Source organism: Silene latifolia, chromosome Y (assembly GCF_048544455.1).
Source record: "Silene latifolia isolate original U9 population chromosome Y, ASM4854445v1, whole genome shotgun sequence".
Taxonomy (NCBI): domain Eukaryota; kingdom Viridiplantae; phylum Streptophyta; class Magnoliopsida; order Caryophyllales; family Caryophyllaceae; genus Silene; species Silene latifolia.
In genome coordinates this window covers 257,937,955-257,961,007 of record NC_133538.1, presented here as the reverse complement: position 1 = coordinate 257,961,007, position 23,053 = coordinate 257,937,955, and the positions used below count along the sequence as shown (strand labels likewise).

General features: G+C 38.8%; 1 pseudogene; it reads left to right on the top strand.

Moving 5' to 3' along the window:
- Positions 1–21,767: 21,767 nt before the first annotated feature.
- On the top strand, positions 21,768–21,867 carry LOC141636371 (small nucleolar RNA R71; annotated as a pseudogene).
- Positions 21,868–23,053: the final 1,186 nt, after the last annotated feature.

The following is a 23,053-nucleotide window of genomic DNA, read 5'->3' as shown; positions in this document are numbered from 1 at the left end:
ATCCTTTAACCAAGCCTTTATCAAAGGCTAAGCATGATGGTCATGTCGTCGCAATGGGATTGAGACGAGTACCAGATTTTCTTTAGATTATGGTTATGTAATAATTGGATAGTGTATCTCTTTTTATATATATGATAATCATATTCATTGTTTAAGTATTCATTTATGAATCTTTTATTTAGTGTGACTAAATTTTAAATACATTGTTTATCTGAATAAGTTGTGGAGACAATATTGAACACTATTCAAGTGAATAAGATGAATATTGTATTTTGTCCCTAGTCACTTAATAAGGTGATGTCTCGGAGTGACTAGATTCTATGTCGATTGATGGTTGTTCGACACCATTAGGTTATACGTGATGACTAGTCGAGTATATAGACAAAGTGTGTGACACTTTGCCGGACAGTGACCGTTTAGAGAGTCCCTTAGTTCTATTATAGACGCCTCGTCGTGGCAGGGATCTCTAAGATGTTCCTATGAGTCGATTCTTTTGACTAGAGACTGTTATCTAAGTCAGTGCAGTTTCTGAATGACTTTGGTTTTTGTCCTAGGTCGTACCGTGAAAGGACGCCAAAGGACATCTTCTGAGTCATGATGATCTGTATTGGGAAAAGATAGATAGGGCATACATGAATTGTCCACCCACGTTGGATAACTATATCTCAAGGCCACTCGACGATTAGTGACTATAAATGCGTGGCCACACTTGAAAGTATTCAGTGGGAGATTTTTCCGGTCGAGTAGTCACACTCTCGATCAAGAAAACCACTCGCGATATGTTCATGTGCAAGTGCGACCTGAAAGACAGCTTGCATTGAGTGGGAGATTAAAATGGACAAGAGAATTGTTAGCGCACACCTTGTGTCGGACAAGTGGGAGATTGTTGGATTTATTGTCCTCCACAATAGTGCGTTTACATATTAAATCTCATTAAAGGAATATCATCAGGATTTATTATTTGATCCTCGTCAGTTGATTAACGTAAATCGATAATGGTTGGCTAACTAGAGTTTGACGTTATTGTCGTGAGACGGCGGTGATCAACTGACCCCTTTCGGTCACACCTAAAGAAACGAACTCCAATTGACAACTAATTAATTGTATGAGATACAATTTATTTAGTCCCTTGATTCATTGACTAAAAGGTTAGTAGATTCTTTTTAGAGAGATTTCGAGTTGCGAACTCGAGGCGCGACAGTTATTATTTAATTATGCGATAACTAAATAATAAATTTTATTGAGACGGGTTTTAGTAAATTAATTGTTAATTCACTAAAATTGTACTAATTGATTAATGTGATTAATATTAGTACGTAAACAATATGTGTAGCGGTACACGTATATTTACGGTGTGTTTTGGACAAATTAATTGGGAAGCATTTAAACATAAAACGATGTTTAAAGTAAATTTACACGTATTTGTGCGACAAATATAAGAACCGATTTAGACCCGTAAATGGGTCATGGAAATCGTGTAAATGGGATTGTGTGTTGCTTTAAACACAATCATTCCACTTACACTTTTTTCTTCCCAAAAATTCTTTTGTTCTTTTCTAAACTATGCTTCATTGGGCATATTAAAATAAAAAAAGATAACACTCCACTCACCCTCTCTCAAAACCGGCCAACCCCCCCCCCCCCATTTAACACTCTATAAATTATTCATTTTTAAACACTTGAACATTTTGCATGTGAAGGAAAAATTATTCATCTCTCTAAAAATAATAAAAACCATTTACTAAGATTTTTTAGTAAAACAAAATATTTACTAAGATTGTTAGTAATATTACCCATATTATCAAGGTTAAATTTAATAAGTATCTAGTTAATACTTATTAGATTATTGGGTTTTGTTCTTGGGTGCATATTGAAGGAGATCTTCTAATTTGAAGATTTGTTCTAGGAGGATCATCCATCTTTTATTAGCAGAAGAACAATCTAGATAGGTGATCTAGATTGTGCCCAATTTACCATCAAAATCAATGTAAGGAAATTGTATTTCCTTAATCTTTATTTATTATGCTTTTATATTTACATGCATGTTACATAGATCACATAAAAATGAATTATGAGATAATTTGATTTTTAATTAGAGAGTCTAATATGGATCTATGATCTTTCAGGGACCTCCAACACTACTGCTTGAACCACCTCCATACCGTATGCTAGGTAGAAGGGTCTGGCTCCTGTCGGTGTTCGAATAGAGGTGCGGTGTCCCCAGAGTGCGAATGGGAGTTTGCTCGGCCAATCGCGGTAATTATCTTGCATCTTCTTGATGATGGTGACAAGAGTTTTGTTGGCTGCCTCTACCGCTTCGTTGGTTTGGGGACGATAGGGGATGATCGATGCCGCTTGATTTTATATTTGTCCAGCAAGGCTTGTGTTTCAGCCCGGAAGTGAGAGCGTTGGTCGCTGTTGATCTCATGGGGTACCTCATATCTGCAGATGATGTTATTCTGGATGGACTTGGCCACTTGTTTGGCGGTCAAGACTGCATAGGACTGTGCTTCCATCCATTTGGTGAAATAGTCGATGGCGACGAGGACGAAGCAATTCCCTTTGGTGCTTATCGGGTTCACTTTCCCGATGATGTAGATGCCCCAGGTCGAGAAAGGCCAGGGTGATGTCATGGTCTATAAAAGGTATGGTGGTATATGTTGTATGTTGGCGAAGATTTAGCAATTGTGGCAATGTTTGACGTAGTTTCTGCAATCAGCTTCCATGGTGGTCCAGTAGTAGCCTAATTGCATGATTTTTTGGGTTAGCATCATTGCGTTATCTGAGGGCCGCATTATCCGTCGTGGACCTCTACCATTACTTTTTCGGCTTTGTGATGGTCAATGCAAAGGAGAAGAACCCCTTGGGGTGTTCTTTTGTATAGTTGTTCTTGGTTTATCACGAATTGTGATGCAAGTAAACGGATGGCTCTTTGTCCTCTTGTATCAGAGTTAGGAGGAAATTCGTTTTTGGTTTTGTAGTTGAGGATGGCTTGGTACCAAGGTTCGACACAGCTTTCCTCGTCTTTGTTGATGGCGCAGATGTGACCGGGCTTGCTCTTTCTCTCGTCACATAAGGGCATCGATGTCATATCTTCAGGTATGTTGACGAGCGCGACAAGTTTTGCTAGGGCATCAGCAAATTGATTTTCCTCTCGTGGAAAGTGGAAGTAGTCGACTTGGTCGAAGAACTCGGCCTCTTGATTGATTTTTTCTCGGTAGGATGCTAAGCTGTCGCTTCCGATTTTCCATGATCTGGACACCTGATTGATGATGAGTGAGGAATCGCCGTGGACCCTCAGTCTCCTGATGCCAAGTGTTATGGCTGCTTGTAGGCCGATGAGGCACGCTTCATATTCAGCGGCATTGTTGGTGACGGCGAAGTCCAGCTTGACCAAGACTGGAACATGGTTTCCCTCTGGTGATATTAGAAGGATTCCTACCCCGAAGCCTCTCATTTTTGATTCACCATCGAAGTATAGGTCCCATGCATCGCTGTCGGCACAAAGGATCTCTTCGCCAGGAAGTGACCATGTGTCGGTCGTTGGGTCTTCACTGACGGGGTTTTCTAATAGGAAATTGGCGACTGCCCTTCCATTGATAACCTTGAGGGGTACGAATTAGAGGTCAAATTCAGATAGCATGAGTGTCCATCTAGACAGCCTTCCATTTAGTACAGGTTTTTCGAAGATGTATTTGACCGGGTCCATCTTGGAGTAGATGTGAACCGTGTAGCTGAGCATGTAGTGCCGCAGTTTCTTTATTGACTATACTAGGGCAAGGCATGTCTTTTAAAGCTGGGTGTACCTTGTCTCATACTCGATGAACTTTTTGCTGATGTAGTAGATAGCTCGTTCTTCGCCGTCAACTGTTTTTGTTAGTATTGCTCCCATGGCTGTGTCGGTGACAGTCAGCTATAGAGATAAGGGAATTCCTTGTTGAGGTGGCATGAGGACAGAAGGCTTGGATAAGATTTCCTTTATCCTATCGAAGGCCTTTTGACAGTCGTCGTCCCAGTCAGCGTGATCGGAGGCGCGAAGCTTCTTGAAGATGGGTTCACAAATCATGGTGAGTTTGGCTATGAAGCGACAGATGTATTGAAATTGACCGAGAAATCCCCAAATCTCCTTCTCGTTCTTAGGCCGAGGCATTTGTTGAAGGGCTTTGATTTTTATAGTATCAATCTCAATGCCTCTTTTGCTGACGACGTGTCCCAGGAGTTTTCGCGAGGTGACTCCAAATGTGCATTTCTGAGGATTCAGTCTCATGTTGTATTTCCGAAGACTAGCGAAGAACTTCCGGAGGGGACTGATATGGCCGTCCCGCTCTTTGGATTTGACGATCATGTCATCGACATATACCTCAACCTCCTTGTGCATCATATCATGTAGGAGAGTGGTAGCGGTTCTTTGATAAGTTGCTCTGGTGTTGATTAGACCGAAAGGCATGATGGTGTAGCAGTATGTACCCCACTGTGTAGTGAATGCAGTTTTGTGCATGTGTTTCTCAGTCATTTTGATCTGGTTGTACCCAACATACCCATCAATGAATGATAGGAGGGCATGCTCGGCAGTATTGTCCACCAGGATGTCAACATGTGGCAGAGGGAAGTCGTCTTTTCGACTACCTTTGTTCACATCCCTGAAGTCGACACAAACCCGAATTCTCCCATCTTTCTTGGGTACAGGAACTATGTTGGCCACCCAGGCAGAGTATTCAGACACTTTGATGAACCCGACTTGAACTGTTTGTCTACATCTTCCTTGATTTTTAGGGCCCATTCAGGGCGTATTCGGCGCAGGTTTTGCTTCACGAGTTTAGCTCCGGGTTTAATGGGTATCCTGTGCTCTGCAATCTCCCTATTGATCCCAGGCATATCTTTGTATGACCAAGCGAATACGTCCTTGTATTCGTGTAAGAGATCGATGAACTACTGTCTTTCCGAGGGGTCAAGGGTGGTCCATATCCTAAGTTCTTGAGGTGTGTCGTCGGTTCCAACGTTAATAGGTTCGGTCTCCTCAATGATGAGGGTCCTATTTTCTTATTTGTCTAGTTCTTTGGCCAGGTGAGGTGGGTAGTCACTCAAGTCAAATTCCTCATAGTCGTTCAGAATTGCATTGCAGTTGAATTGAGATGAGTCATAAGCAAACTTAGCGTTCATTAAGTCGACTTGAGCGAAAAGCTCGGATAGGACATACATCTCATGGGCAGTTAGAGGCGACACAGCAGAGGAGGTGGCCCCTGGAACAAGCTCCAGGTTGCTTCCTTCCATGGGAGTGGGGATGACCCTAGTTGACTCAGCCTCTGAAACAACCATAAGTTTGTGATAAAACAGTGGAAAAGGGACTTTGACTGGGACATCAGGAGTGTTAGGAGCCAAGACAGACTCTGACTCCGACTCAGACTCAGACTCTTCTTCACTCCCCTCTTTGAACACAAAGCCTTCTCCAGTTGTAATCTTGAGAATGCGGCCTTGACGATCGGTTCACTTGACAGTTTTCCTCCAGCCTTGTGTAGCTTTCTCTAGGTCAGTATCAGAGATTAAGGCGGTGGGATCGAACTGGTTATACTTCAAAGCAATATTGATGACGTCCTCATAGCCGAGGTGCTTGATGTTGTATTCTCCGAAGAGGAGGCTGACGGCTTGTCCGTCGAGGCATGGGGTCGACTCAGATTTGGTTGACGCAGCTTTGGTGTTGTTGGGGATGAAGTAGCAGTCTTGAAAGACCTCTACACCCGGGCGCTTGACCTTGGCTACGGAATCATAGATCGGCTCAGGAAAGCCGTTGTAGAGCTCGGTTTCTCCCTCGGGGATGAAGTATCCATTGAGAGTCAAATGATAGGGATGGAAGATGACTCCGTGCTTTTTGCGCATCCATATTAGGAGGTTCATCTCCTGGATGTCTTCATCGGTAGGATCATAGCCTAGCCCGAAGGGAATGTTGGGGACCTTAGCCTGTTTCAGGGGGGTAGGGTGCTCTTCAGCGGATTGAGGGGTAAGCCCGGGAAATAACCCTGGTGCCTTATAATGCGGTTGACTGTGAGGTTGGAGAATGGTTCACAATTAAAGGGTGTTGATTCATCGGTTAGGGCGTTCATAGCTTGGAATACCCACATTTCGCTGTCCTCCTCCTCAATGACTTGGGAGGCCATTCCCTTTTTTATGATAGCCTTGATTGGGGAAGCGGTGATTGCGAATGTCTTCCCGTTGAAAGGGACCCTGATTTTTTGATGAAGGGTTGAGGTAACGGCCTTGACGGCGTGAATCTAGGGGCGTCCCAGAAGCATGTTGAAAGAGGCGTCAATGGACCCTCAGTCTCTTGATGCCAAGTGTTATGGCTACTTGTATACCGATAAGGCACGCTTCATATTCAGCGGCATTGTTGGTGACGGCGAAGTCCAGCTTGACCAATATTGGAACATGTTCTCCCTTTGGTGATATTAGAAGGATTCCTACCCCGAAGCCTGTCAAGTTTGATGCACCATCGAAGTATAGGTCCCATGCGTCGCTGTCGGCATAAAGGATCTCTTCGCCAGGAAGTGACCATGTGTCGGTCGTTGGATCCTCATTGACGGGGTTTACTACTAGGAAATCGGTGACTGCCCTTCCCTTGATAACCTTGAGGGGTACGAATTTGAGGTCAAATTCAGATAGCATGAGTGTCCATCTAGACAGCCTTCCGTTTAGTACGGGTTTTTCGAGGATGTATTTGACCGAGTCCATCTTGGAGTAGATGTGAACCCTGTAGCTGAGCATGTAGTGCCGCAGTTTCTTTATTGACTATACTAGGGCAAGGCATATCTTTTCCAGCTGGGTGTACCTTCTCTCATACTCGATGAACTTATTGCTGATGTAGTAGATAGCTCGTTCTTCGCCGTCAACTGTTTTTCCTAGCATTGCTCCCATGGCAGTTGATACCCGTCGTTGTGAGTACCAAAAATAAGATTTATAAAACCTATTAAAACTAACAGAAGTTAGTGGTAACAGGGTCGTACCACAGGGAGGCAAATGTAATTAATAATTGCCTAATTTAGTCTAAGGTAACTAATGTGGGGGTTGATTTGATTTGGTCTAGAGCTAAAGGCAGTAAAAGATAATAAACTAAGAAATATATTAAATCAAATATAAAGAAGGGTACTAGGATGGTCGGTTCACTATAGTTTCGGCGGCAGCAAACTAAGTTGGTCTAAATCTAACACATGAGGCAGGAAAACAAGAGGTCCTCTCTCAACAGATAACATCTTTCGATCTCGCTATAAGTCCCTAATATCACTAATACTGACTCTCGTCCTGAAAAGTGACTAATAATCTAAACTTTACCTATCTTTCGATCTCAGCATAGTTTAGTCATTTTAATTGGTGGTCAATCAACTGTCCCTATCTCTCGATCTAATGGGTCAGTCATATCCTAAAAATTCAACTAGTCGTGTGCACTCGATTCGTCGAATAAAGAATTAAAACAATTAAAACGAAGGTAAAACCTCACGTGGTCAGTCGATCGACCAGGTATGGCAGTCGATCGACTGACACGCGATTCAGGCCGTGTTAATTCTACGCCGCCTAATCTATAGTTCCCCTACATCCTAGCACGATTAAATTAGCTACTCATACTAGAGATGATAACAACAATGAAATTAACGAAATTAACTACTGAATTCATGATTAAAACAACGGAACAAAAGGGCTAGCATAAAACGATAATTATGGTTTCGGGAAACTAACTAACAATTCTATATCTATGAATGCAAATAAAGTAATAAACTGGAACAAGAAGAATACCAAATATGCAGAAGAGTTGTAACGGAATGATTGAAAGCACGAACGAAAATCCAATGCGAAATAATATCCCGAACCCTAATTATTTGATAAACTAAAACTGAATGTAAAACTTGATAAAAGCTAGATGATTATATCTCTGAACTAGGTTACGTTATATAGAAAGTATACGTAACATAATTCCTAAACCTAATATCGCTTTGGGCTTTGGAAAACTCGTTCTATATCTTCACGTCTGAGTAGCGGCTTGGTCGATCGACTGAGCAACATGGTCGATCGACCGCTCTGAGCTGAACAGAGCTCTTTGAACTCAGGGGTTGGTCGATCGATCAAGGTCGTGGTCGATCGACCAAGTAGCTGATAGTTAGCTTCTATAATCTCGTGGATTTGTCTTTTGGGCCTTGGAATGCGCACCAAGCTCGTTCCTTAAGTGAATTCTTCACGTCAAATACAATGCAGGATACTCGGGGACGGATTTAGCTCAATTTCCGTTGAATTCTTCACATTTCTGCAATAATGTACAAAAACACGAAAGTAGACGAAAACAGGGAGAATAGTAGCATAAACTACTAAAATGAGCTCTGAAATGCGTGTAAAATCGGGTGTAAAACATCATATAAATGACACGCATCAAACTTCCCCAAACCAAACCCTTGCTTGTCCCCAAGCAAGAACTAGACTCAATCTAATGACCTAATGGAACGAGTTCAATCTCAGAGCGAATTGCAAACTGTAAAGCCTAAACCATTTTAATGCAATGACTAACAATCAATTATCAATGCGAATCATGCAAACGAGTTATAAGGTCGTTAAGAACTGCTGAACCGTCAACTCTAGAGACTTATCAAATTGGACTCTCACGGGTCGTTCATATCACACATAATCACAGGTGAATATATAAGAGGGTAGAAAGAATTCATATTGTAATGACCCTCACCTAACTACGACCTATAAGAACATGCCTGCAATATAATATGAAAGTAATCTCTATGACCGTACATATTCATTCCAACCAACAAATGACCATGACACATGCCGAGGTATATATGGGATATGTGAGGTATGGGTAAGAAGAGGCAAAACATTTATGGAAAAGTGGAGGTACAGGTGATCAAGCTAGTACCCAAACGGAACCATATGGCAACATCCAACTTCTTGCTCAAAATCAATTGAAACGGTGTTAAAGCAAGCACAAAACTCACAATTTTCAATATAACAGTATGTTGGAATATGTGTCCTCCGACAATAATGCGATCACGACTGTTGATCATGATGATCACATGTTTAAGTCTCATTATAAAGAATACAATTGGGAAGTAATTTTTACTGTCAACTGGTCCACACATATCGGTAATGATTGGCTGACTAGAGTTTGACATTACTGTCGTGCGACGGTGGTGATTAGTTGATCCCCTAGGTCATACCTATAGGGCAACACTCTTAATTGATCATTTAATTGATCGTATAACATTACGAGTCAATTAAATTATTTAAAATTGACGGAAGATTTTGGAAGTATTATTTACGTATCTCATTGAAATTTGATTAAATGAGATACGGTCTGAGTAACCGAATTGTTTCATTACTCAGATGAAATTACTGTTTAAGAAAACAATTGAAATTGAATGAATTATTATAAATACAATTTATTGTGATTTATAAATTGGTAAAATATTTTGGTACAAGTAATTATGAATTACTAAGTCGATTTTTATATATGACGTATTTTTATTAATACGTTGATTTTTAATATGTTAAAAATACATAAAAATTTTATGTAACATATGACATGTGACATAAGACAAATTGACAAAAATAAAATGGATTCCATTTTACACATATGTACCGAAATTAAGGAGGATTAAGGATAATATTGTGTTTATAATGTGAGTGGTAAACACAATGATTACCTACTAAACTAGCCATATAACCCTATTGTTTATTGTGAAGAACAACTCAAGCATGCATTGGCTCCCTCCCATGCCCTCTTCCACCTGGTTTTTGGAGAGGAAAAACCAATTGGTTTTTCCTCTTATTTTACCCAATATACACAAAATGTATTTTGTTGTAACATTCATTCATTCATTCACCAAAAAAATATTTTAGAGAGATAAAATATTTTCAACTTCCTTTCTCCTTTCTCTCAACCGGTTTTGGGAGATAAACCAAATAATTTTTGGGTCAATTTTTCTTACAAAATTAATATTGTCTAGTATTCATAATATTAATTTTATTAAGAGTGTGCTTTGGGTATTAAGCTTTGGGAGAGATCCTACACTTGGATCTTAGTTCTTCCATAGAGGAAAGCACAAGAACAAGAGAGAAGGAGATCTCTCTTGTGCCCATATAAGCCGAAAATCCAATGTAAGATAAAGGTTTCTTCTTTATATTGTTTATAAGTTTGCATGCATAAGATCACTTATTAATTTTATGACAAATTAAAATATAACATATAGGAATATGTTAAGTATATAGATCTACTTTTCCTTCAATTGGTATCAAGAGCCTTGGTTGTTTGCATGCAAATCGGTTAAAAGTTTTTCCGAGTTATAAGATTAACATATAAAACTTGTATAATTTGTGTTATTATGAAATATCACGAAATTAATTTATGCATGTTAAAATTTCTGGTCCTAAAATGTTTTTAGGATAATTTGGTTAATTTATTGATTTTTATTGTTCATATTATACAATAATGGCATTAAAATATGATTTTATGAGTAAAAATGTCATTTTCGGACTAAAATCAGCTAAACTTCGAATTTTCCAGTGATTTTTGGATATGTTGTCAAATATATTATTTTGAGATAACTTGTAAATTTTCATAATTGTTGGAGTTATTATGCTCGAAAAATGGATTTTTCATTATTAAAATCGGATTTAGAAGTAAAATAGGTTAATATGAGATAAATTTCGAATCTGGTCATAGAAATTTAGTATGTTGTCACATGAAATTTTACAAGATGTGTGTAAAATAATAGGCTATATTGAAGTTTTTTTGCATGATTTATGGATTTTTGAAGAAAAATAGCATGAATAGTGACTTTATTAGTGAAATATTAATAAAACATACTCTATGACTAAAGAAAAACATCATATGTTGCATTTTATTATCTTTTTCAGATCTAAAATTGAAAAGTTGATGAATATAATTTTTCTCATGTTTTTATGATTATTTAGTTAAAACCGATAAACCGCAACATTGTTTTTCCGGATAAATTTTGAAATTTTAACCTAAGTTTTTTGAATATTTTGAGTGTCATGGTATTTTTCCAGAATGTTCATGAGTTTAAATTTCAAATTTCAAATTTATTTGAAGTTTTGTGATTTATTTGAAGTTTATAGCATTTTATTATAATTTTAAGTCCATTAAGAACAAATTTTAGTAATATGAGTTAATTATGGTCAAATAATTAGTGAAGACTAAAGTTTGAGTCCTAAGTGGTTAGGGTAATTAACTTATGCATAAATATGAATTTATGTAATTTTTGTGATTATAAAATGTTGAAATCACGCAAATCCGTAAAAACCGAGTAATATATGATATTGGCTATTTAAAGGCGATTTAGCATAAAATTGGGCATGTTCATACATATTATAATGCTGCATTTTCTTTATGATTGTCATAATTTTATTTATGTAATTTTGAATTATGTAATTTTACTTAGTATGGCCTTAGTTTTTAATTGGTATTACCCGAAATGTATGGGAATATCGATTCGGTTGTAATTTTTATTGTGATCTCGTATCACCGTTTTATAATTTAATAGATTTATTTTATTATAGTTACATATGTATAATAGGAAATTATGTAATTCATTATGCAATTTTATTTATTCCGGAGTTCCCAAAGACGGATTTCCTAAAGATGGCGATACATAAAGACAGTGTTACCTCGAGATGCGTGCCACAACCGAAGTTCAAAGGACCAATGGAGTTGGTTTCCGAATGTGTAATAGTTAAATAGTTTTCTTTTAAGGAAGTCCATACTAGGATTTTATTTTTATACTTTGCATTTTATTTATATGTCACATGCATCGCTAAATCGCCATAACTAAAACATGCATCATCATCTAATCGAGTTCATCGACCGTGTCAAATACAATTATCATAGTTCACCGCTTTAGTTCACTTAAAACGTGATAGATAATAAATTGACATGACCTCTCGCTAAAACAATTAATTGAGACATAGCCTTACCAAATAGTAGAAACCATGAAAACCTATTTCGCGAGGGAGTGCACTCGGCCATCCCGGGGTACAAACCTTGTTACGTAGGGGAAGTGGGTGATGAATGTCTATCCACCGAATTCGTGTTGATGAGGGTTTCATCGGCCATCCCGTGCCCAAATTAATGTGAATTTGGATCATGGACACATTTATTCGAAATTTGGATTGAACTCAACGGAAGTATTCGTGACCGTAGTCGCATGTGTTCCGGGCTATAGATAAACATTAGAGTAATTTTATCGACCAAGAGTTCTAAAAGTAGAATCGATTAAACGTTAATCCACCGAGTTATATTAATAAGGGTTCCATCGGCTATCCCGTGCCTAAATTGATATGAATTTGGGTCTTGGAATCATTTATCTAGTTGGGTAGAAGTCACTAGAAAAATGCATAAAACTTGTTTAAATTATAAATTTTTACGAGTTTTATTACTGAAACGACATTTGTTTTACTCCTTATATTTTGTTTTGTAGACCACTTCTTTTTCTCATAACAAATGGCAACACCAACCCCTAACGCCACGCCTCTCGCTAATTCATCATGGCTCCGATCCTTCATGGATCGTTGTAAACTTGAAAAGAATGGGTCAAATTTCTCCGATTGGGATGCCCAACTCAAATTAGCCGCCCAAGGTGACGACAAGCTTCGTTACCTAACCGAGGCCTCTCCACCCGAACCTACTACTAGGTCGACCGCCGCCACTAGGGAAGCATATGAGGCTTACCATAAGGAGTCCGCCGCAATGAAAAACGTCTTGATATTTGCGATGGAGGCGGACCTCCAAAGGAGAGCCTTTAAAATGGGCACCGCTAATGAGATTTACTCCAAGCTTGTGACAATGTTTTCACAAACTCCGCGGATCGTCCAATATGAGGCGGCCGCGGCATTCTTTGATCTCGACTTCAAAGAGGGCCAAAAGATTAGCCCTCATGTGCTCAAACTTATGGAGCTTGTCGAGACCTTGAAAATTCAAAAGGTTGAAATCCCCAAAGAACTCATTGTAGATAGGATTCTACACTCCTTGTCCAAAGTCAAAGCATATGTTCAATTCCGGGTGAATTTTAACATGCAAGACAAGGATGTGTCTCTTGAAGAATTGCACAAGTTACTTGTGCAAGCCGAAAGGGACATGGGGTTAAATGTGAACCCACCAAAGGATGTGCTTAACATAAGCACTAAGAGTAAGGGGAAGTTCAAGAAGAATGGGAGGAAGGGTAAAAAGCAAGCTCCCACTTTCACCAAAGCTAGGACTTATGAAGCAAGCACTTCGAAAATCAAGAAGGGTCCTCTTGATAAATGCCATTATTGTAATGGTATGGGACATTGGAAAAGAAATTGTTCCAAATACCTTGGTGATATTAAGGCTGGAAAGATCACTCCAGTAGGTAAATGACTATCCTTCTTTTATGTTTCTAATTCAACTATGGTATTGTGATACAAAGTTGTGATAATGTATCTCCCTTTTTATTGTAAATAGGGCCTCCATCAAGCAAAGACAAGGGAAAAGAAAAGCAAGCATAAGAAACCATCAAGAAGCTAAGAATAGCTTTCATGGAGCTTTGCTTTTTATTGTCTTATTTTATTCATGTTTTGGATTTTAGAACCTTTAAGTTTCCGTGTTTGACATGGAAAGGTATTTTGGATAATTGGTTGTATTTTGGATAATGGTGGCTTGGTTTGCAACCCAAGTCACCCGTTTTATCATTTTATCCTTTGTTCTAAAATTCGTATTTAAATGCTTGTTCTTAGAAACATATAACTTAAAGTGATATAATAGACAAATATAATGACGGGATTCATTATATGTCCACATGCTTAAGGCTTGTGTATGATCATTTATAAAGTAATTTTTGAGTCCATGAACTCTCTCAAAGGAATGTCAATCACCAAGTACACATACGAAATCTAAAACTATTAGTCAATCTATGAGATAGTTTCTCCTTATACTTCAACATCATTATTTGTGTCTCATATGCTATCTTTGAATCTCTAGTGTATTTATTCTAAAGATAGAGTGGGAGAAAAATGAGGACACAACACACGAGGCAAGATATATTTGTGTACTTGTGTAAATGAGATCTACGCAAGAGAGAATGATTTGAATGAAGGTATATCTATTTAAATAGTATACCCAATAGATGAGATCTATGGTCTCAAGTAAGTTCTATATGACTAAAGAGACCAAGTGAAGTAATCATAAGAGTATGTTCTCAAGATAACTACACGAGGAGACCAAAAGAAAGTTTTGGAAGAAAAATGACTAATGTAAAGTCTTAACAAGAGTTTTTGACTAAGTTTATGAAAACTTTTGACCAATAGTTTCAACCTTGAGATTTACTTAAGAGCCTAAATGAATCAAAGTAACATCCTAGTAATAAGCGATATTTATGACTAGAGGTTGCAAGGATTGATATACCGATATCCTCAATTGCTAAAGGTTAAACCATGCAAAAGTCATTACTTAACCTCATTATGAAAATGATTTGGTTAAACCTTCTTCTAAAAGGGATATTTTGAAGGACGTATATTAGATATTACTTATATTTAATAAATGACATTGCCACACAACATTATGACATGAATGTGTTAGAGATTTAAAATCTATTTCCATAAGGTTAAGATGAGACCTCTTAGAAATAGAAATTTTGAAAGGATATGATGGGAACATATATGGTTTCATCTTAATAACTTTGCAAAGCAACATACATTCCAATTTTGAAATGTTTTCGATTAAGAAATAAATTTCGAAACATGTGGAATTAAGTGGGAGTTTAGAAATTATCATGTGAAGACATGGAATTTAGTGGGAGCTATCATCCTCTGAATGTTTACAACTCATTACTCATTAGGAATGATGAGCTAATATCTTCCTTCACAAAGAAGTATTTGAGTTTTCAATTCTGGATGAATTTGGACTATGATGAATCCAATTACATCAAGAAATATTGGATTAGTATTAAGAGATAAACATCGTATCAACATACACATAGGTTATTCATGTAGATGAAAATGGAATTGCCATTAGCAGTCATGGTCGTTCAATGAACCTAAGAACGGTTGATCTCATGATTATAAGTTACTAATGTTTCCGCCATTAGAATAATCATGCACATGTCCAATTATAAATCATATGCATAAGAGAATGATGAATCATTGGTAAGCCATAGTAGAAACGTCATGAATTCTCGAGAAGAATTCGATGAGCGATTTCGGTGTTTGACAGAATACTCTGTTATGTGTCAAGAGGTTGCACATATTATAGAGAATCCGAACACACGTAAAGATTTATGAAAATCCTATACTTTTCAAGCCAAAAGGAGAAATAGGAAGTTTGGAAAGATACTTAGTTGAATAAAAGGTTGCTCAAAACTAATCTTTCCTAATATGCTAGGACTTGTGAGAAGTGCTAGGCTAATCATCTTGACAAATTGTTACAAGACTCTACAAAACATATACCTAGTGTATTGTGTGTGGATGGAGTACTTGATCAGTACAAGTTATATCATTCACCACAAATTCGTTCGTTATGTGATAATCGATAAGGAAGTTCTTTCAAGATAAAGAACTGAAACCAAGGTCGGGAACCTTGATGTGTACTTGGTAAGGTCCATGCTATGAGAAGATAACATGAACATAAAGGAAAATGCGATTATAAGAAGTTTGAACACATGGACACATGACATGTTAAACTTCTATTGCAATCAACAAGTGTTTACACACTTACAATGTACTTCACAAGGTTGTAATATGGTATTGACTGCCTAAGTGTGATATCGACATTTGTCGTTTGAGTTGTTATTAACTCACTGTATACTTTGTTACATCCAACGGGTTGTAAAGACAATTGAACCCCGTTTAAGTGAACACGGATTAACATAGTATTTGCCCATAGTTACTTGTATGAGGTGACGTCTCGAAGTGACTAGAGTGTGATGCGATTGATGGCAAGTTCAAGTGCCATAGAGTCATGTGAGATGACTAGTCGATCACATAGGCAGACTGTTAGGAACATTTTATCGGGCATTATGACCGCTTATAGAGTTCTGGCAAATTTATATAGCCTGGTCGTGGCGAGAGCTGCTATAGTATTCAAATGAGTCGATTCTTTTGACTAAAGACTATTCGCCTAAGATGGCACAGTTTCAGATTAACTTTGATTTGTGTTACTACGACCTTTTGTAAATGGGGTCAAATGGGCATATTTTGGGTTATGATGGCTGTGGCTAGTTGAAGGGAATGAGTGCGATAAGAATTGTCCACCCCTAGTCAGGGTTATAACAATATCTCAGGGCCACTTGAGGAGTAATGAACTGGAAATGCGTGGCCACGCTCGGAATGTATCCATGGTGGATAAATCCGGTCAATCAGTTATTCTCCAGATCGAGGAAACCACTCTCGATATGATCACTTGCAAGTACGACCTAAAAGACACCTTGCATTGAGTGGGAGATAGTAATAGGACAAGAGAATTGGTGACGCACACTTGTCGAGGACAAGTGGGAGATTGTTGGAATATGTGTCCTCCGACAATAATGCGATCACGACTGTTGATCATGATGATCACATGTTTAAGTCTCATTATAAAGAATACAATTGGGAAGTAATTTTTACTGTCAATTGGTCCACACATATCGGTAATGATTGGCTGACTAGAGTTTGACATTACTGTCGTGCGACTGTGGTGATCAGTTGATCCCCTAGGTCATACCTATAGGGCAACACTCTTAATTGATCATTTAATTGATCGTATAACGTTACGAGTCAATTAAATTATTTAAAATTGACGGAAGATTTTGGAAGTATTATTTACGTATCTCATTGAAATTTGATTAAATGAGATACGGTCTGAGTAACCGAATTGTTTCATTACTCAGATGAAATTATTGTTTAAGGAAACAATTGAAATTGAATGAATTATTATAAATACAATTTATTGTGATTTATAAATTGGTAAAATATTTTGGTACAAGTAACTATGAATTACTAAGTCGATTTTTATATATGACGTATTTTTATTAATACGTTGATTTTTAATATGTTAAAAATACATAACAATTTTATGTAACATATGACATGTGACATAAGACAAATTGACAAAAATAAAATGGATTCCATTTTACACATATGTACCGAAATTAAGGAGGATTAAGGATAATATTGTGTTTATAATGTGAGTGGTAAACACAATGATTACCTACTAAACTAGCCATGCAACCCTATTGTTCATTGTGAAGAACAACTCAAGCATGCATTGGCTCCCTCCCATGCCCTCTTCCACCCGGTTTTTGGAGAGGAAAAACCAATTGGTTTTTCCTCTTATTTTACCCAATATACACAAAATGTATTTTGTTGTAACATTCATTCATTCATTCACCAAAAAAATATTTTAGAGAGATAAAATATTTGCAACTTCCTTTCTCCTTTCTCTCAACCGGTTTTGGGAGATAAACCAAATAATTTTTGGGTCAATTTTTCTTACAAAATTAATATTGTCTAGTATTCATAATATTAATTTTGTTAAGAGTGTGCTTTGGGTATTAAGCTTTGGGAGAGATCCTACACTTGGATCTTAGTTCTTCCATAGAGGAAAGCACAAGAACAAGAGAGAAGGAGATCTCTCTTGTGCCCTTATAAGCCGAAAATCCAATGTAAGATAAAGGTTTCTTCTTTATATTGTTTATAAGTTTGCATGCATAAGATCACTTATTAATTTTATGACAAATTAAAATATAACATATAGGAATATGTTAAGTATATAGATCTACTTTTCCTTCACAGTAATCAACCAACTCCCCATAAGATACTAATGCAATATGGGAGCAAAAATCGCCATAAACTAAAAACTTGAATTATGCGAATTGATTTCTTCTTTTCTTTCGAACCTCAGTCGATCGACCAGAATTGGCAGTCTATCGACTGCTTTGAACAGTACAGAACCTCTTTTTTCTTTTTTGAATCATTTTCTCTTGTTCTTCTCTTTTCTTTCTTTTTCATCTTCCCATCAATATCTCAAAAGAGCATATGGCACCAAAAACTAAGTAACAATCCCAACACATAGACTACTAGCTTGACAAAGGACAGACTAAATGTAGGATGTAGTAATGGGACAAAAAGGCTGTTTTTGGCAGTGTGGAGCTTATGGGCAAAATGAATAAAGGGAAACCTCTACCACATGTGTCAACAAACCACAAACCGAATGCATACAGGTATTAAGCAGATCAAGTTCATATTTATGCATATTTGTGTAACATATCTCATAAGGAGTACTACTCACATTCTAGATAAACTGGTCATGAATGACACCAGTTATAAGCTCTAAATCTCAGAAATATGATGTAGCTTGCCAAAATTCTAAGTCAAGCCTCAAGCTCAGCAAATAATTTAACGAAAACTCGTAGATATGCACTTATACGATTCTACTAATAACATGTCAATTAGCAAGGCCTAGGCATAAACAGGTGAAATTGCAATATCATCATTGATATACTACCGTTCCGACTCGACCTATATGCTAAAATAAACATGCATTTTTTTGAATTTTTGAAATTTTTCAATTTTTTTTTGGAATTTTGTATATATGAGAAATGAAATTAGAAATACAAAACAAAATGTAAACGTGAATGCAAGCAAATGATATGCGACGCAAAACCCTTCCCCAAACTAAATCGCACAATGTCCCCATTGTGCAAAATCATGTAATGAAGAAAAGAGAAACGGGAATTTGCGATAAAATAAAGAAATATGACATGAAGTGGAAATCGGGAACTTACAAGACTTTAAGCGCAGAAAAAGGAAACCTGCCCAAACCAGCGTGAGCTAGGAGGTTTCAGTAGCCAGCAGTGCTACTAATAAGTACCTGAAAGACAAACAAATACCACGCATAAAACCGAGAAAGCAATAGCGAAGCGGTATAATGTGCATAAATAAGAAAAATAGAAGAAATAAATAATGATGGAAGATAATGGTGGAGTAGAAAACTCCCTCAATTCCGCAAATCGACCAAACACAGCAGGGGAGAGGTCGTTAACAAGTACAGCAGTGCAGGGCGGTCGATCAACCACATCACTCAGTCGATCGACCAAGGTGAAGGGAACAGTAGCTCCTGGAAACTGCAGACCAGTCGATCGACCACATATCCCAGTCGATCGACTGAAAATACTGCTGTAACTTCTGATTTCTTCGTATTTGCTCAATTACTTGAGCTAATGAGGTCTAAAAACCTGTAAAGAACAATAATACAGGCCCAAAATTGCGCAAAACCCAAAGTAAAGTCTAAAGCACTTAAAAATCCTAAGCAACAAAAATAAATGCGAAGTCTCGCGCACACAAAAGCAATAAAAAGAGTTTAAAAAGCAATAAAATGTTTGTAAGGCATGTGATCAACTAATAGTTGATCAAGAACGGCCACGGTATGACCCACTTGGTCGGCTTATGGCTACATGAGGTAGCGTCAACGGTGCTCATCTTATCAGCTGCACCCTTCTTAGCTTCCACGTCCGTAGGACTCAACGGGTCAACAGCTTCCATGTCTCCCCACTCGATGACCTCTTCGGACTCGTCAGAATCCAAATCGGACTCTCTCACTTTGACCGACTCGTCATCAACTTCCTCATCAGTGCCATAGCTGAGGCAACCAAGACCGCCTCGTGAAATGATTGGCTCCTTCGCAGCTGGAGTAACTTGCAGTTCTTCCTTCCCCAAACCAGCTCCTGCAATATCAGAAATAGACAAATCTTCCTCCAATTTGCTCCCAATCTGGGGCGGAGGTGTCACAACAGAAATAGGAGTAGAGATAGGCATGTCAGAAAGCACAAAGTAGGATTTCTTTTCAGAAACCGTATTGCAAGTCACAGGCCACATGGGGTCTTTTTTCTTAACAGGTTGGGCAAAAACAATGGAATGCTTCCCTACTTTGAAGGTCAAGGTTCCCAAACCTACATTTATGACTTCACCAGCAGTGTGCAGAAATGGTCTACCCAATATGATAGGAATATGGGCATCCTCAGGCATATCAAGTACAACGAACTCGACAGGGAAGAAGAACTTTCCTATTTGCACGGGAATGTCTTCTAAAACTCCTATAGGCTGGACCGCAGATCGGTCAGCCATCTGTACTGTCATGTCGGTCACTGCGAACCTAGTTAATTTGAGCTTTCTAGCAAGACTCAAGGGCATTACACTTATACTGGCTCCTAAATCACATAATGCCTTCTCAATAGAAAAGGTACCAATGCTACAAGGAACGGAGAAGCTACTTGGGTCTTCTAGTTTGTGGGGTGCAGTGTGGGTTAGATAAGAACATGACTCTTTAGTAAGTGCGACAGTATGCACAGTTTCAAGTGACCGCTTTTTAGATAAAAGTTGTTTCATGAATTTAGTATAAGCAGGCACTTGGTTTTCTAACTCGAGAAAAGGAACTTGTACATTCAAGCTACGAATAACTTTTTCAAATTTGTTGAAAGATACCTGTTCCTTCGTTGGCACTAGTCGCTCTGGATATGGGGCTGTAATAAGTAACTTAGCTCTCTCCTCTAAATCTCGCATGCCGGCATCCGTGGACTTAGGCTGGAAGTCCACCACCTTCTCCTTGTTGAAGCTTGATCCCTCTTCAGACCATCTCAAATGTGAGCCATTGACCGACATTGGATCGTACTTCGGAACCGAGACTGACCCATCAGCACTTGGGTCTTGCCCTAATATTTTCGGGACTGTCGTACCCCGAAACAAATGATCCCGCTAGTTGTCGGGCATTGGAGGACGAAAAGGCTCACTATCAGCAGCGTCCTCAGTCGATCGACCATGTTGCTCAGTCGATCGACGGAGTTCTACAGTTCCAGAAGCTATTTCTTTGCGCGCTTCAGTCGATCGACCGGGTATGTCAGTCGATCGACTGATATACCTGGTAGACGCCTTTTTTTTCCTTTGTTCGTTCCAGCTTTGTTTTGACTCGGTTTCGCCCCATCTTTTTCAGCATTGTCCTCGACCATAACAGGCCCCTCCAGGGTGGACCCGCTCCGCAAAGTGATGGCATTAAGGGTCTCCTTTTGGTCAGTTTGAGTCGGTAAGTGTCCCGGAGCTCGAGTGGTATTCTTGCTAGCCAATTGGGCAATTTGGCTCTCTAGTAGTTTCATCCCGGCCTCTCTAGCTTGGGACTCCTTTTGCAACATATTCTTCAATTCAGCAAACTCAGAATTTTGGGATTGTTGCTGCTGCGGCACATAGGGAGGTTTTTGATATGGTTGTTGCTTGTGAGGGGGGCACATAAGCTTGCTGCTGCTGCTGTTGTAAAGGTTGAGTCGGATTCAGGACATTCTGGCAACTCCGCCTCAAGTTGGGATGGACATTCAGCTCATAGTACGTGTTTGTCTGCCTGTAATGTTGAAAGGCAGCACAAGACTCGAAGGGACTAGGACAATTTTCTGAGACATGTCCCTCAGCTCCACATCTTCTACAGATGAAAGGACCGTCTGAAACTGCATTCACATGATACATCCCTCCTTTTGAAGCTCCTCCCAACTCGTATTTGTCAAACCTCGCAGTGAGAGCCTCTAATGCAGCTACAGAAGGGGATTCAACACTCCTCCTCTGATTGCCTCTCGAATTCCCATATTCAGCTTTATGGGTGGCTAAGTCATCAATGATCTTCCACCCCTTAGTCTCTCCCATATTCTCAAAAATCGGCCATTGGTCTGACATCCAAAATAGCCCTCTGATCGTCATACAACCCGTTATAGAACTGATTGCAAAGACTCCACTTTTCGAACCCATGGTGCGGAATAGTTTGCACCAGCTTCTTGAAACGGACCCATGCTTCATGGAAGTTCTCATCAGGTCCCTGTTTAAAGCTCGTGATCTGAGCTCAAATGGCATTCGTCTTCGAGGCAGAGAAGTATTTCTTGTAGAATGCCAAGGTCAAGGAATTCCGATCGGTGATCCCATGAGCGGCTCGATCCGATCTGTACCACTCCTTGCAAAGATCACGGGTGAAAATATAAACATAGTCTCCTTTATCCGTCCTGGTTCACACCGGTCGGCGGGGTATAGAGCGTGAATAATCGATAAATATCTTCATATGCTTGGCTCGCATCTTCATTTGCAGCTCCCCGAATCGGTTCCTCTCAACTAAGTTGATATAGGAGGGCTTCTGTTGAATTTCCTATCGGCTCAGGTAATTCGAACCCCTTGTAAAGATTTTCAAATTTTCGGCTCGTAATGACTATCTATAGTTTCTTCTCCAGCCATGACTGGAATTGTAATACTCCGTATTTATGAGTCTTTGGGTACTCTATCGAGTAGGCCTTACTCTGTCGAGTAAGGGTAAGTTGCGTTTTAGAATATTTTCGACTGTTGGGTACTCGATCGAGTAACTAGGGTACTCGATCGAGTAAGGGGCACTCGATCGAGTACCTTAGCTACTCGATCGAGTAGCCGGTTTACGGGGCTGTTTTGTCGGGTTTTGTTAATAATGCGATTAAAGTATAAAACACTTCCGTCATTGTTTTAAATCACTTTTACAAAACCTAAAACCCTGTTTAAGAGAGAAAGCGACCAGTTCATCTTCCTAATCGCATTCTTAGCAATTCCGGAGTTCGACGGTCGGTTCTTGTCGTTTTTCGTGTCGTTGGATTCCTTGCGTCGAGGGTAAGCTTTTAATATAGTTTTTATAATGTTTTGTTAAGATTGGTTAAACCCTAATTTAGGAATTGGGGGTTTTGGTGTGTAGTTTGTGATGTGTAGTCTTTATGTGCTGTATGATAGGAGGAGAATTTGTAGAGGAGCCGTTTTGATACAAATTGTAGATACCGTCTGCGTGTTGTGCTTTCCGGTAGGATTTCCTACTCGCATTAGTCCCATAATGGGATATTGGTGATGTCTTTGTAGTTAGTTGTTTGATATGATGATTGTGATTGTGATTGTGATTGTGATTGGTTGTTGATGGTTCTCGAGATGCGTTCTCGGCTGAGTGGGGTCACTTGCGGGAGTGACTTCACGCCCTAGTTTCGCCCTTCGTGGAACCCGCCACGGAAGGGGATGTGCACATTAATGG